We start from the raw sequence: 15,351 nt of genomic DNA, 5'->3' as shown, positions 1-15,351 counted from the left end.
GACATTTTTATTTATGTGTGTATTTTTTGTGACAATGTTCCAGTAGATTGCAGGGGATGGGGGGGGAGAGGACATCTGATGGTGTCTCAAATTTAACAGTGGAAGTTCTGAAGCCAATCCTCAGAGTGCCTATTAGTGGCTGTGTTCATTCTGATTATGTGAAATGCTTTATCTTCTTACCTTCTTTTCATTTTTGTACATGTCCACATCCTGTGTATGGAAACTTTTTGCAAGTTGATGGTAGAGTACTGTTATGTATGTAATAAAGGTACAAACTGAGTACTGTTAACTGAACAAGTTACACCCTTGGCTCTGCTTTAAATTACGGCTCAAAAGTGCCTGACTCACACAATGGCTGGCCTTTTATACCAGAACAGCACCATGTGTGTGCTGCTCAGTGGCCTCCAACAATGACACCATCTGGTGGCTACAAACTCAATGAATTGGTTTTGCCTATTTGTGTTGAACTGGATTTCCAGTCAAGGTCTGTGGAGCATTTCAAGTTTTCAGTGAAATCCATCATTCCAGACATTTTAGCTGCTCTCTGCTCTGTGTAATTAATGAAGGCCCCTGTTCATCAGTAACTCTCACTTCTCAATCTGTTAACGAGGCCTTCTGTACAAATGCATTCTCTTGTCGCCTTCGGAATAACCGAACACCAGCACTAGACAAACATGAGATTCTAGCCTGTTTTTCTCCTTCCCTTTACCACCATATGGAATCTGTGTTGAAATGAAATGGCTATCATAGGTGGCATACAGGATTGTACTGTGTTCCCTCAATTACCTTGCTTACATAACATCATAGAAGCAACACATTTTCTGTTGGCTACAATTACTATGTAAACATCAAGCCTACTGAAGTAAAACAGAAAATGCTTGAAACACTCAAGCCAGTCAGGCAGCATCTGTAGGGAGAGAAACCGAGATAACGTTTCAGGCCGATGACCTTTCATTAGGCCGACTGAATTGTGCAGTGCAACAGCCAACACATTCTGAAGCCTAGTCATTGATTTGCCAACTAACAATGACTCTCTTTATTTATGTAGTCTTGGAGGCGAGTTGTTCCACTGCATTGCGGAGATTCTGTCGACAACAGGCAGTTACTTTTGAACTTTCTCCTGAAATTGCTTTGAAAGCAAAAGCCAGATTCCATAGGGGGCCTCCTCTTCCTAGGGACCAAGCCTTACCCAAAGGATAGCAGCACAGTGAAATAGGAAAACTGAAAATCAGCTTGCTTGTATCTATCTCATCCCTTCAATGCCCAGGCTGGCATATTGAATTGTTGGCATTGTGTAGCCGAGAACTGGGTGTTGGCATCACCTTGCCTGTGTTTGCCATTCGGACAAACGGCCTAGCTCAGCCAGCTCTGTCTGACAGCAGTGACTGAAAGCTATGCAAGGGCTTTGCCACCAGCTGTGTGAATACCCCATAACTGAAGCAACCATGCTCCTTGTGAGGCTCACTCTCCTCCTTATCAATGCGCTAGTCATGTGACTATCTGTGTCACTCCCTTGAGAAGCCAGGACGCATAAGATTGCCACATATTTGATGGCATGTGGTGGTGCCATGATGGGTGCCCCAATTAATTGATGCTTTCCTTAGAACCAGTGACCCTCAGGGTTGAGACTGTGCTGTAAGGTCAGTGTGATCAGCCTGCTACCATTTAAGGTTAGCATGCCGAATTTCTCCTTGTCCTGCACAAATGACATTACCTAGGTCCCCCTAGACCGCTGTATACTGAGCAACAATCAGCAGGTGACTTTGCTTTGCCTGACCTTGTTTAAATTGGAGAGACGTCTTCCCCTGCACATTGACTTGCCACAGCTGCCTCCACTGATTTCGCACAGGTTTGGCTCCTTGCTCCACCCTCTGCCATATCCTCACTAAATACGCTGAACACAGCTTCCTCATCGGCCAAATCATTGCCTTACAAAACTCAACGGTAAAGCTGCTAAAGCTCCTGCTTCTTGTGAAAGATTACTTCACAGATAGTCTGTGTAGAGCAGTAAAAGTAAGCATTTACTCTGGCCCCAAAGCATTTAAATTTGTACCACAAGTGCCATGTGCTATAAGCATCACCACGAATGGTTGACATCATGTTTATATAGAAACATAGAAAATAGGTGCAGGAATAGGCCATTCGGCCCTTCAAGCCTGCACCACCATTCAATAAGATCATGGCTGATCATTCACCTCAGTAGCCCTTTCCTGCTTTCTCTCCATACCCCTTGATCCCTTTAGTTGTAAGGGCCATATCTAACTCTCTCTTGAATACATCCAATGAATTGGCATCAACAACTCAATGCGGTAGGGAATTCCACAGGTTCACAACTCTGAGTGAAGAAGTTTCTCCTCATCTCAGTCCTAAATGGCTTACCCCTTATCCTTAGACTGTGACCCCTGGTTCTGGACTTCCCCAACATTGGGAACATTCTTCCTGCATCTAACCTGTCCAGAATTTTATGTTTCTATGTGTGTCCTTAATGACAGACGAAGTTCTGCAGAGAATAAAAACAGAAAATGCTGGAAGTACTCAGCAGGTCAGGCAGCATCTGTGGAGAGAGAAACAGAGTTAACCTTTCAGGCCGATATTTGAGTTATATAGCAATAGAATGAAGTACAGGTCCATCACTGGTTGAATAACTATTTCAGAGCATCACAGCAGAGCATAGTACAACATTAACGTATTTAACTGTATCTTAATTATGATTTGTTTATCTCTATCATACACTGGAGAAAATACACAAACTAAACCCAGTGATGACACTGTCTGCCTCAAGTCTTGAGCTTAGTCGAGCTTTTCCCCCTACCATCCATATTAATTGTTTGAAGCATTACTTGCTAGGACTTGAGGTTTAAATGATTGGATGTTATCAGCAAAGTTGTAAGGCTGCAGTAGCACTAGTGTGAAATGGGTTCTGTGTGATATAAATCCAAGATTTAGAGCCTGACCTGACACTTCAAGAGTACATCATTGGCTTTAAAGCACTTTGGGACGTCCTGAGGTCATAAAAGGTGCTATATAAATGCAAATCTTTCTTTCTCTATAACTGCAGGAGCAATGTCAATACAGCCTGATGCTACGTTTATAATGTAATTGCACCCCAAGAGATTTCACTTCTGATGGATATCTTCCATTCAAAATATGAAGCAATTCAGCTTTTAAAAAATTTTCCAAAATCATATTCATTACAATCATGTAGCTCTGCATGGGAAGTAATTAATCTTATGGTAGAGGCACATTATCTGACCTCCACAGCCTTTTTGATCAAATAGACTGTTATGGACAGGCAGGTCTGTCAGCATTGTAAATTTATGTGCATGAAATTCTACATTATTAAAGATGCTTTGTAAGTATGATTGCAATCTTGACATATTTAATGTTGACACCTGGGTTTTGGATATATAATACACATGGGATAAAAGCTGACTATTTCTCCCCACCCCCAAGAGTCACTGTGACTTGTGTGTCGTTTGTCCACTCCTCTCTCAATTTGTATAAATTCAATTTAAAAAATGAACCATTCCGGCCTAGCTTGTACTCTAATTCGTCTGTGTTTCCACATCGTCTTTTCTAAATCTACAGTGCACTCTGGGTAAAAGTGGACTTTTTTGCGCCTCACTGGGGTCTGCCAATTCTTTAGTAACAACAAATTCACTTGCTCTAATGTTCTTTCAGAGAAACATGTGTCAGATCCATGAAATGACAGATATGCCTGCGAGAGTGCACATGATGGTGAAGTCAATTTAATAATATCAAACCCAAGATGCATCAGTGGTCTACGAATTGTTGTTGAAGGTTACTTGAACCTTCAGTGTTTTCGAGCTAATGTCCTATTAATGGCTGTAGCACGAGGTAATCAATCACGGTTACTCCATTTAGGGCCTGTATTAATGTGGACTGATGGACATGTCGGTCACCAGCGACAGAGTTAATATGGGCTTCTTGTTGCAGCACCAATCTCCTTGAAAAGAGTAATTTCCTTTTGTTTTCCCCAAAAGATATGTATGGATAAGGAATATCATTACCCATCTCGGGTTATCCGTTCAGAATGACCCCCAAGGTCCCTTCCCTGTTGCAGCATTTAGTTGGTTCATAAATGATTCACAGGTTTTATTTCTACAGCTTTGTCCAATAGTCCATTCCATCGTTGATTGCTCTTTCTGTGAAGAAGATCTTCCTGATAATTCCTAAATATACTTTGAACTAGTTTGAAACTTGTGTCCTTTGTCCTGATCTCTCAATCTCATTTAATGGAATTTTCTAGTTTTACCTTTTCCAGAAAAGTACTTCATTGGCTGTAAAGCGATTTGGGACGTTTTGAGATCATGGTCAGACCAGAGCACTATACAGTTTGATGATGACTTCTTCTGATTTGTATAACAACCTATTGGTTTTGTTGGTTGATGCTGTGGTTTGGTTGAACATGTTGAATGTTGAGCTTACAAAGACTCCTACATTTTATTTCAAATTCATCCATGGAGTATGTATGTTGCTCATTTTCCTTCCTATGTGCAATATGTTACATTTATCTGTACTAAATTTCATCTGCATTTTTCCTACCCATTTGGATAACTCTGTAATTTCTGAACTGCTGCTTCCACTTTCATTTCCTGTCCCAGTTTGGCATCTTCTGTAAATTTGACCAATTTGCATTGAGTTTGAGTCATTGGTGTAAATTAGAAACAGTAACAGTCTGAACACTGAATCCTAGTGCACTCACTTAGTATCTCCTTTAACAAGTACCAGATATTTTCTACACTTCAGCCAATTTCTTATCCCTATCCTTCTCCAGGATTTGCCCTGAATCCCCACAGATTTTAGCTTAACAAATGCCTTTCATGTGGAACTTTGTCAAATGTCTTCCAAAGATCCAGCTACCCACAGTCCACTTGGGTTGCCAAATATTTCAAAGGTGATTGGTCAGGTAGGATATTCCCCTTCTGAAACCATGTTGACTGCTGTGTATTTGGTGGTTATTGAGGAGATATATTTTAAAGTATCCATTATTTAATGTAAAATTGAAATAATTCTAATGGGCTTGTAGTTGACTGCTTCTGACTTGTTTCTCTTTTTGAATATGGGCATCACAATAGCCTGTTTCCAATCTAGTGACACCTCCCCATTTCCCAATTATTCTAGGGTTTGCCAACTCTGGCTCAATATAATCCGGGAAGTTTATCACATGACTTCCTCCCTCCAACTGCCCCGCCCCATGCTTCCCATGCCAATTGGAAGGCTAACAGATTCTTCATTATCTGATTGATAGTCAAACAGCCTTTTCTTTTCCAATGCCAGCATTTTTATAACTAATAAACACATGTATTGAAAGGAAATTATATTTTTAATGCCCTCTAACTTTTCTCTCCGATTGCTCCCAGCAGTGTTCTGGAGATTAATCCTCAATGACTGGAGACTCGAGAACAATATTGGAGGGTTGACAACCAACTTGCTCCATTTTGATTACTGTCCATGCTTCACAAATCTCTTCCCTAGACTCCTTAAGCACTCCGCACAATATATTATTTATCTCTGGAGATTTATTGGTTTTGAACTCTTGCCAATCTAGGATGACCATCTCCTTTATATTGAAGTCTTGATTTTGCATGGGTTAATTCTGTTTAGGGAGGGCATGTTGCTCATATCTAACCTTGTCATTACTTGGCAGAACATTTACTATCGTGCTCCTCCTCTGCTTTGAGCTTTTATGGTTGTCACATCTTCTCTGACTGCTCTCTTACTTGAAATACTTGAAATGATTTCTGACTTGCATTTTGTGTCTGCAGCGAGGCTTTTTTTTTGTTGGTCTCTCTTCTCTTCTGATCATCCTTTTAACATGTTTCTGCACGTTTTTGTATTCATCACCTTGAACTCCATCCCATTTTCCTCTGCAGGATTTGTATAGGTCATTTTCCTCTTTTTTTTGCATTCGTTTATTAATCCAATTCGGGTCACATCTGTTTCGTCTGATTTTGCTGGTTCTAGGTGTGTATTTACCCTGCATACTCAGCATTCTACATTTCAAGGGTGTTTCACTTGTCCTCTGATGAAGTGTTGTTGAACAATCTCCCTCAATGTTTAGTTGCTCCCTCATTTCATTGAAATTAGTCCTTTTAAAATGAAACCGTTAAATCTGGTGAACGTAAAAGACCCCATGACACTATTTTGAAGAAGAGCTGGGGAGTTCGCCCCAGTATCATGACCAATATTCATCCCTCAGCCAACATCACTAAAACAGATTATCTGGTCATTATCACATTGCTGTTTGTGGGTCTTTGCTGTGTGCAAATTGGCTGCTATGCTACAACAGTGACCACACTTCAAAAGTACTTCATTGGCTTTATGTGCTGAGGTCATGAAAGGTGCTATATAAATGCACGTCTTTCTTTGTTTCTGATCCACGGCACTGTAGGTGGAATTTAAAAGCCAGATTCTTCCCCAAAGGGAAGGCAAAATGGTTAGTGAATTATTCCTAGGCTGCAGCTTTCAGTGGTTGACCTCAAGTAGAATTGGTAGAAGCCTAGGAGCAACGATACTCTCTTAGCTGAAGTTGATGTGTGAGTCAGGGAAGCCATAGGAACAAATAGGGTGAACATTGAGGGAATTCTCTCTCACTGTAAAATACAGTGCAGGCAGTTGTTTCAAATGGAGCTGGTCTTGCTGTAACCAATCCTAAACTTTATTGTGGATTTTGGCTAAGCCGCAGATTCACAAGAGGACTATCAATTGTGCCTGTGTGTAATGTTGGATAAGGATAGTGAAAGGAGCCTTTAGTCCAACGGGACAGGGAGAGGATTAGTACATTAATGCATATTATCACTGGGCCCCTGGAGACTGTTTTTTGAATGATAAGGGAGTCAAGGGTTATGAGGAGCGGGCAGGGAAGTGGAGTTGAGGCCAAGATCAGATCATCCATCATCTTATTGAATGGCGGAGCAGGCTCGAGGGGCCAAATGGCCTACTCCTGCTCCTATTTCTTATGTTCTTAAGTTATGTCCCATTCTTATTTATATTGGTTTATTACATTACTGTAATATAAGTACTTTGTTACCAGAGTACCTCAGTAATGCGACTCCTGTTCAGTAAAATTCATCTCCTTATGGGTCTTTCATCATGAAAGATGAAATCCACAAAATCTGAAAAAAGTGCTGTTGTGGATCAATATTGTGTTTCCTCAGAGGAAAAACACATATACCAAATGTCCAGTGTATCTGCTTCACAAATAATGAGTGAAATTACAGACACTAATCCAATCTATTAGTATGGATTCACTTGCTCCCCACCTACCCATATAACGATTGGGATAAGTATACAGACCTTCCTGTTCCAAGATGTTTGTATGTTGGGAAATAGACAATCGAATTAACAAAAGGACCATTGGCAATGCAGCAACTTTTACAGAAAACAGAATAGAAATATCTGTCCAACTCCGAGCCAAAATAATTTGTCTTGAAATAACATGGGTTTTTATTTTTGGCACAATTTTCACCTCTCTGCCCTTCTCCTCCTTCTCTGGGGACCATCATCCAATGGGAATGTAGTCGTATAGATATTCATCTCAGCCCATTGACTCGCTGGAATTATGAGCCAAATTTCTTATCAGCAGAAATGTGTTTTATTGGGCCAGAAATTGCTGTAAAGTGACATCATTATAATATATTACGGCCCGCACTACAATTAATTTGTAAAAAATCCAGCAATTTGAGGTGTAAAAAAAGAGGGCCATGTGTTGCGATGCTCCAAAGAGGGTCACTCATTCAACTGCAAATTATATAGATTTCTTTCAGAAAATATCATTTTGGGATACAGTATATGAGTAATTTAAGACGTGGCATGCTTGGGAGGAAAAAGGTGACTTTGGGCCTATGGTTCCCAAAGCTCTCCACCACTACGCTTTTCCTTATGTCTTGTCTGCGTCTGTTGTAGACTAATTGATAGAGATTGATTGCCAAGATTATTCAATGACTCCATTATCACTGTATCATGCAACTACCAGAATGGTTGAAGGCGAAGTGGATGGACCGTTATCTTTTGCCGTCTAGCAATTCCTGTGTTTCTCTGGGTGTTCCACTGTTCCTGATCATGATGGATGGGATGGCTGGTTCTACATGTCATGAATCAAAATTGTACATTTCATACTCCTACCCTGCCATTCACTCATTAACTTCACAAAGACCATTACAGCAATTTCCAAAGACAATTGGGTTACAATGTCTTCTTCCGCTTGTTCTTTTATTTTTTTTTCTTTCTTTTCCTTTCTGTCTCTTCTTTCTCTAACTCTTAATTTGCACTCTATTCTCTATCTGTCTGTTTATATATTTTCTTTGACTCTAATTCACCCTGTTTCCTCCTTTGTTGTTCGCTCTGTTTATTTCTCTATCCTTCTATCCTTTCTTTCTCTGTCCTTTTCTTTCTTTCTTCAAGGAAATAAACCATTGGGACGACATTGCTGCGTGTTATCACATTGAAGTCCCAGCAATTTATGGCACAACTGTAGTGCGATGTCAGTGGTACATTCTTCACCACCAAATCTGCCATTGCTGCAACTTCTGGCCCAATATAATAGTTGATAATTGCATTATAAGAACATAAGAATTAGGAACAGGAGTAGGCCATTTAGCCCCTCGAGCCTGCTCCGCCATTCAACAAGATCATGGCTGATCTGGCCATGGACTCAGCTCCACTTACCCACCCGCTCCCCATAACCCTTAATTCCCTTATTGGTTAAAAATCTATCTATCTGTGACTTGAATACATTCAATGAGCTAGCCTCAACTGCTTCCTTGGGCAGAGAATTCCACAGATTCACAACCCTCTGGGAGAAGAAATTCCTTCTCAACTCGGTTTTAAATTGGCTCCCCCGTATTTTGAGGCTGTGCCCCCTAGTTCTAGTCTCCCTGACCAGTGGAAACAACCTCTCTGCCTCTATCTTGTCTATCCCTTTCATTATTTTAAATGTTTCCATAAGATCACCCCTCATCCTTCTGAACTCCAACGAGTATTTGGCTATTAGCTGTTTCCTGAACCTTTTTACTGGTAGGAATAGAACAGTCCTGTGTAAATATGGATCTGTCTGTTAGGGAAAAGACCACAAGCGAGGACAAAGTGCCAAGTAATCTGGAATTACAGTAATAAGGAATGGAAAGACACTGGAGGGTGTGGATGAACAGAGGGACCGAGGGGATCAAATACATAATTCCCTGAAAGTGAGAGTGCAGGTAGATAAACCTATAAAAGAGGGCATTGAGTACAAGAGTAAAGAAGTAATGATGAATTTGTACAATAAATTAGTTAGGCCATAGTGTTGGTTCACCAGAATGATGCCAGTGATGAGAAACTGCAGTTATAAAGAGAACCTTGGCATATGCAGACTTATTTCCACTGGAGCAGAGAAAATTAAAAGGTTTTTACAATTAAGATTTTTGATAGTGAATGGGAAAGTACTATTTCCTCTGGTTCAAAGTCAGTGAGGAGGGGTCATTAATTTAAAATGATCGCTAAGAGAGTGAAAAGAGAGGGTAGGAGAAATTCCTTTACGATGAGTTTCTAAAGCATATAATGTTTTTCCACAGGGAGTGGTTGAGGCAGAGACCATTGCATCTTTTGGGGAAAAATTGGAAGAAAGAAGACCATGGGGAGAGAGCTGGGAAATTGAATTAGTCTAGGGTTGTTCTATCAACAAGCCAGCGAAAATATAATGGGCCAAATGGCTGCCTCCTGTACTGTTAAATTGTATGGTTCTAGAATGCCCCTAAAAGGAGTTAAAACGTAAAGAAAAGTTTATCTTTTGACACACTAATTCAGCTTGCGGTTTTGAAGAAGGAAATGTCTTTTGCAACATGTTACTTTTCTCCTAAATAAAACAAACAGTATCCTTTTAGCTAACTTTTTGCATTAAAATGACAGATTGCAATCTGTAATTTCCAGAAGACTTGGGAAGATAAAACAAATGTGCCCTGCCCTAGCTCCAGTGGAATAACGCTTACTTTTAACAACAGGCTGGTATTTGGTTCAGGACAGCATTCGGAGACTTGACAATTAGTAAACTTTATTTTTTGATTAGAAGTACTGAAATTCTCTAATTATGTGACTTCTTAATATAGAGCATAGAAGTCTAAGAGAAGATTTGATGGAAGTGTTTAAAATCATGTCGGGTTTAGATAGAGTAATTAAAGAGAAACTGAATCGCAGAAGGGGCGATAACCAGCGGGCAAGATTTAAGGTGACTGGCAAAAGAACCAGAGACAACATGAGAAAATTTTGTTTGCAACGACTGGTTAGGATTTGGAATGCGTTGACTGATGGCGTGGTGGATACAGAGTCGATGGTAACTTTCAAAAGGAAATTGAATAAATACTTGAAGGAGAACAAATTGCAGGGATATGGGGAAAGAGCTGGGGGAGTGGGGCTAACTAGATTGCTCTTCGAAAGAGCTGCTGCAGAATGGATGTGCCAAATGGCCTCCTTCTGTGCTGTACTATTCTATGATTCTATACCACTCCCTTGTGACCAGCCTCTGTGTGCTGGATTTAACTGCACTCTTGCTATGTAGAAGCAGTGTGACATGTAAGACTAGTGCTGCTGCACTTATTTCTTTTTCAAAGTAAAATCGTGGCTTCTTTGAAAGTGAAAATATTTGTATGAAGTGAGAGGAGTGACAGAGAGCGCTGAAGCCTGCCAATGTTGAAACCTTGAGATCCAATCCAATGCTTCTACATAAACTTAATCAAAATGAGAGTGATTTTCTTCCAACACTGTCCTTTGGGGTACCCTTGAGTGGCCTTTTTCCATGAATGAGAGTTATTGTTCTAACACTACATTGCTCCTCAGAAGATTCCTTGATCCTTCTACCAAGGCTGGCCTTAAACACAGAGTCCAGAACTGATGGTCCATCTCCTCATTCACTGCATGATAGTCAGAAAGGGGAAAGATTTATCCCATAATCTGGGTGATTAGAGTTGGCGTCATATTTCAAACTTGTAGCACTGTCCAGTCTCATCAGAAATAGAGACTTTCTCATCACTCTTGTCTGCATTAAAGTCCAGGTTCCATACATGATGGGCAGTGCATTGTGCCACATTCGGCAGGAATTTCCTCGGAGTTCGTCCAGCTCTGCCGCCATAACTGTGGCTGAGGGTTCCGCATGTAAATGGGCTTTCTGTCAAAGCTATGGTGGCCGAGCAGGAGAAGCCCTCAGGAAATTTACAGCGATTATGTTACACCTAGCTCAAAATCAGAGAGACTCCCATCACATTTCTCTGGCAGTCAATCAAATCAAAGACACAGAAGTGAAAATGTAATAATCTAACTGATTGTATCCTGTTCCTGAGACACTGGCATTTGTGTCCGTCCGAAACAGCACCTGTACAATGTACCTGGTACATATCATTATTTCTAGATGAACTCTTGTCACAGAGAATGTGGTCTATAAAACTGTCATGAAAGCTGACTTTGCATATTCTACTGTATTCTCATTTTTTTTTAAAACTATTCAGTCAGATGTAAATAACACAGATTAGAATACTCTCGGTCCAAATGGCGAGAAAGCAGGAATGGGGTACTGAAGTTGCATGTTCAGCCATGAACTCATTGAATGGCGGTGCAGGTTCGAAGGGCCGAATGGCCTACTCCTGCACCTATTTTCTATGTTTCTAAATCCTCTTAACTCTTGAGGGCGCTAAGTTTCTGCGTACATTTACAACACAGACATGTACCTACTGTAATTTTGCAAGTAGGATTAATGTGTGACATGAAGGAATTTCTAGTCATTTGTGTAAATTTACATCAGGGACCCCTGTAACGCTACAGGTGTAATAAAGAAGGTGATCTGTGTTGAATATTGGATTCTCGGAAATTAGGCAGTGTGTTGACATTTGGTGAAGCGAATGGTCTTTAACAGATCAGCAGTGGAATCTGGATGGATGCCCACCTTTGGGATTATAAGATTGGATACAGACAAGGAAGGCCATTCAACGCATCTTACTTCATCCATCCAGAAAAATCCTACAGTACTTCAATTACAGCGTTAACTGATTCTTAAATGGTTGTAGCCTTGAATCCTTGCCATACTGCAGTATTTTCCCCATCTCCTCTTCCTTCTCCATGCTCATCTCTCCCAAGAGACCCATTCCCCTGCTCCTTTGTCCCATCCCCACACAACTCTATTTTCTGGGCCCAACACAAGCTGACTATATTAACTGTTCGTTTTCTACAAACCTCTAACTACTGACTTCTGAGATCAATGACATTATTTTACATTTTTTGTGGCAGTGCACTGCAAAAGGCTGTGCCACATGAATTCCAAATGTGCATTATTATTGGGCATGAAAAAGCCAGAAACTATACATTCAGAGATCCAGAAATAATGAGAATTTTTCTGTACATAACTACAGTGCTCCTCGTGGCTCTCGATCTAAACAATTGCCAGTAAGTTCTCTCGTCATTAATAATTAATGGGTGTGACTGGCTGTATTGAAGGATGTATTTTCAGCTGCAGCATAATGGGCCGTCATTGTGCACCGTGAAGAGAGTGGCTGCTCTCAGCAGTAAGTACTCTGATCCGCAACACAGCTCATCGCATTGTTTTGTAGAATTATTTGATGGTAAAGACATTTTCTGAGAGCCTTTGGTTGAATTAATAAATTATACTGGAATCCAGAATCCCTTTGATCCAGCACCAAAAGTGCCCCTGAACTGCAGCAATTATTGCCAGGCTTGTTGGTGTTTCCTTAGACTCAGTGGTTTGTTGGTAATGATGTATCAGATGCTGTTCCCCAATTCTAGATAATCCATAATCTGGATATTAAAATAATCAATCTCAAAAAAAATCATTCTTATACAGAATGATCTGATGCCTGATGGGATGCAAAAAGTGAGCAAGATTGGAGCATCATGTTAAAAACAACCCTGCTCCCTCCTAATGGTGCAGTGTAGTACTGAGTCATGCAGAATGGGTCCCAGGTTTGAACTGTGTCTGTCGATTCATACTCTGGCATTAGTCAATATTGGAGTGCTGCTGGTGTCTGTCAATTCATACCCTGGCATTAGTTAGCACCTTCACGATAGGACAAAGAAAACAAAGAAAATGGGAAATTAGAGCAGAAAAGAAGCTAATGATATTACAACCCGTGGTGAAGGAACGGTGCCAGCTGTTCATTACACTTACACTTGCCCACAGACTTTTTGTGGGGTTTTGCACTGGATCTTTCTGTGATTAGAGAGCCATTTTGGCACAGTGTCTTCTACAGGGGATCTGGGACCTATGTGACTAAGACCAGCATTAACCAATCAGATTAAAGAATTGTTACCGAGCAGCGCAGAGTCTAAACCAGGAAGAGCAAGTTAGAATAGTTAAATCAATGTCAAATCATGTACAGAATGTGAAATATAGAGAGGGAAAGACATATGGGATTAAGAGAGTGAAATAGAGACAGAAAGAAAAAGTTCTTGAAAAAACATGTTGTTTAAATGTTAAAATGTTTTAAAATCTCCAACAATAATTAAAATCTGAAGGAATGAGACTTAACACTTGTTAAAGTAAATTTTCAGTACTAGAGAGGTTGTTTGGCAGTAAGTAAGACTTATCACGCCATAAAAATTTTACTTGCACTGCAATAGACAGGCTATAACTTTTTCTGGTGAGTTTCATGGCTATCTTAACATGTAAGTACAGCAAATTCACATCGTTGCATGTATTTCAATGGTGAGTCTCTCTGAGATACCGTTCTAGTGGAGCTTCTGGAGGAGCAGGGCACCTCAGACAGCAACTTCATGATTTCCGCGTATAACTGCGCATGTGCCGTCCGATTTCCACTTCAATAATCGTGAGCACTGACAGCCTCACCGTTATTTTTACCGCAATATTTAGTTAATATATAAGAATTTAAGAACATAAGAAATAGGAACAGGAGTAGGCCATACGACCCCTCGAGCCTGCTCTGCCATTCAATAAGATCATGGCTGATCTGATTGTGGACTCAGCTCCACCTCCCTGCCCACTCCCCATAACCCCTTATCTCCTTATCGTTTAAGAAACACTCAATTTCTATCTTAAATTTAGTCAATGTCCCAGCTTCCGCAACTCTCTGAGGCAGCGAATTCCACAGATTTACGACCCTCAGAGAAGAAATTTCTCCTCATCTCTCTTTTAAATGGGCTGCCTCTTATTCTAAGATCATGCCCTCTAGTTCTAGTCTCCCCTATCAGTGGAAACATCCTCTCTGCATCCACCTAGTCAAGTCCGCTCTTAATTTTATACGTTTTGATAAGATCACCTCTCATTCTTCTGAATTCCAATGAGTAGAGGCCCAACCTACTCAACCTTTCCTCATAAGTCAACCCCCTCATCCCAGAATCAACCTAGTGAACCTTCTCTGAACTGTCTCCAAAGCAAGTATATCCTTTCGTAAATATGGAAACCAAAACTGCACGCAGTATTCCAGGTGTGGCCTCACCAGTACCTTATATATCTATAGCAAGACTTCCCTGCTTTTATACTCCATCCCCTTTGCAATAAAGGCCAAGATACCATTGGCCTTCCTGATCACTTGCTGTACCTGCATACTATCCTTTTGTGTTTCGTGCACAAGTACCCCCAGGTCCTGCTGTACTGCGGCACTTTGCAATCTTTCTCCATTTAAATAATAACTTGCTGTTTGATTTTTTTTTCTGCCAAAGTGCATGACCTCACACGTTCCAACATTATACTCCATCTGCCAAATTTTTGCCCAATCACTTAGCCTGTCTGTCCTTTCGTGTCCTCCTCACACATTGCTTTTCCTCCCATCTTTGTATCGTCAGCAAACTTGGCTACGTTATACTCTGTCTCTTCTTCCAAGTCATTAATATAGCTTCTAAATAGTTGGGGTCCCAGCACTGATCCTTGTGGCACCCCACTAGTTACTGGTTGCCAACCAGAGATTGAACCATTTATCCCGACACTCTGTCCTCTGTTAGTTAGCCAATCCTCTATGCATGCTAATATGTTACCCCCAACCCCATGAACTTTTATCTTGTGCTGTAACCTTTTATGTATCTAGCAAGTTTCTTCTAAAACCAGGAGAAACACAATTATTTTTTTCTTTTAATGTCCTTTTCAAGCTGTCTAGAGTGTACTTAGCATCACTGCTGGCATAAAGAATTATTTCCAGTGTTCTGTCAGATCAGCAGACTTTGATTTTATTGCTGTTTTGCAGCCCTCATGTTCTGTATAATGTTGTGCAGTTGTAATGTAATCCCAGCTGCATGTCATATTCTAATATAAAATAGATTTGACAGCTTTGACTCCACATGTAACATTATTTGTTAACTGTGCATACACAAATGTGTGACTTGCAATCAAAAAGGATT

At 40.5% G+C, this 15,351-nt stretch overlaps 1 protein-coding gene across 2 annotated transcripts in view; it reads left to right on the top strand.

Moving 5' to 3' along the window:
- The window catches only part of bicd1a (bicaudal D homolog 1a), a 366,450-nt gene that overhangs the window by 106,809 nt on the left and 244,290 nt on the right, over window positions 1-15,351 (top strand). The gene's annotated exons all lie outside the window — the stretch shown is intronic.

The sequence above is a fragment of the Pristiophorus japonicus genome, chromosome 15 (assembly GCF_044704955.1).
Source record: "Pristiophorus japonicus isolate sPriJap1 chromosome 15, sPriJap1.hap1, whole genome shotgun sequence".
Classification (NCBI taxonomy): Eukaryota; Metazoa; Chordata; class Chondrichthyes; family Pristiophoridae; genus Pristiophorus; species Pristiophorus japonicus.
Note: the sequence above shows the minus strand (reverse complement) of the source record. Positions and strands in the feature narration are given on the sequence as shown.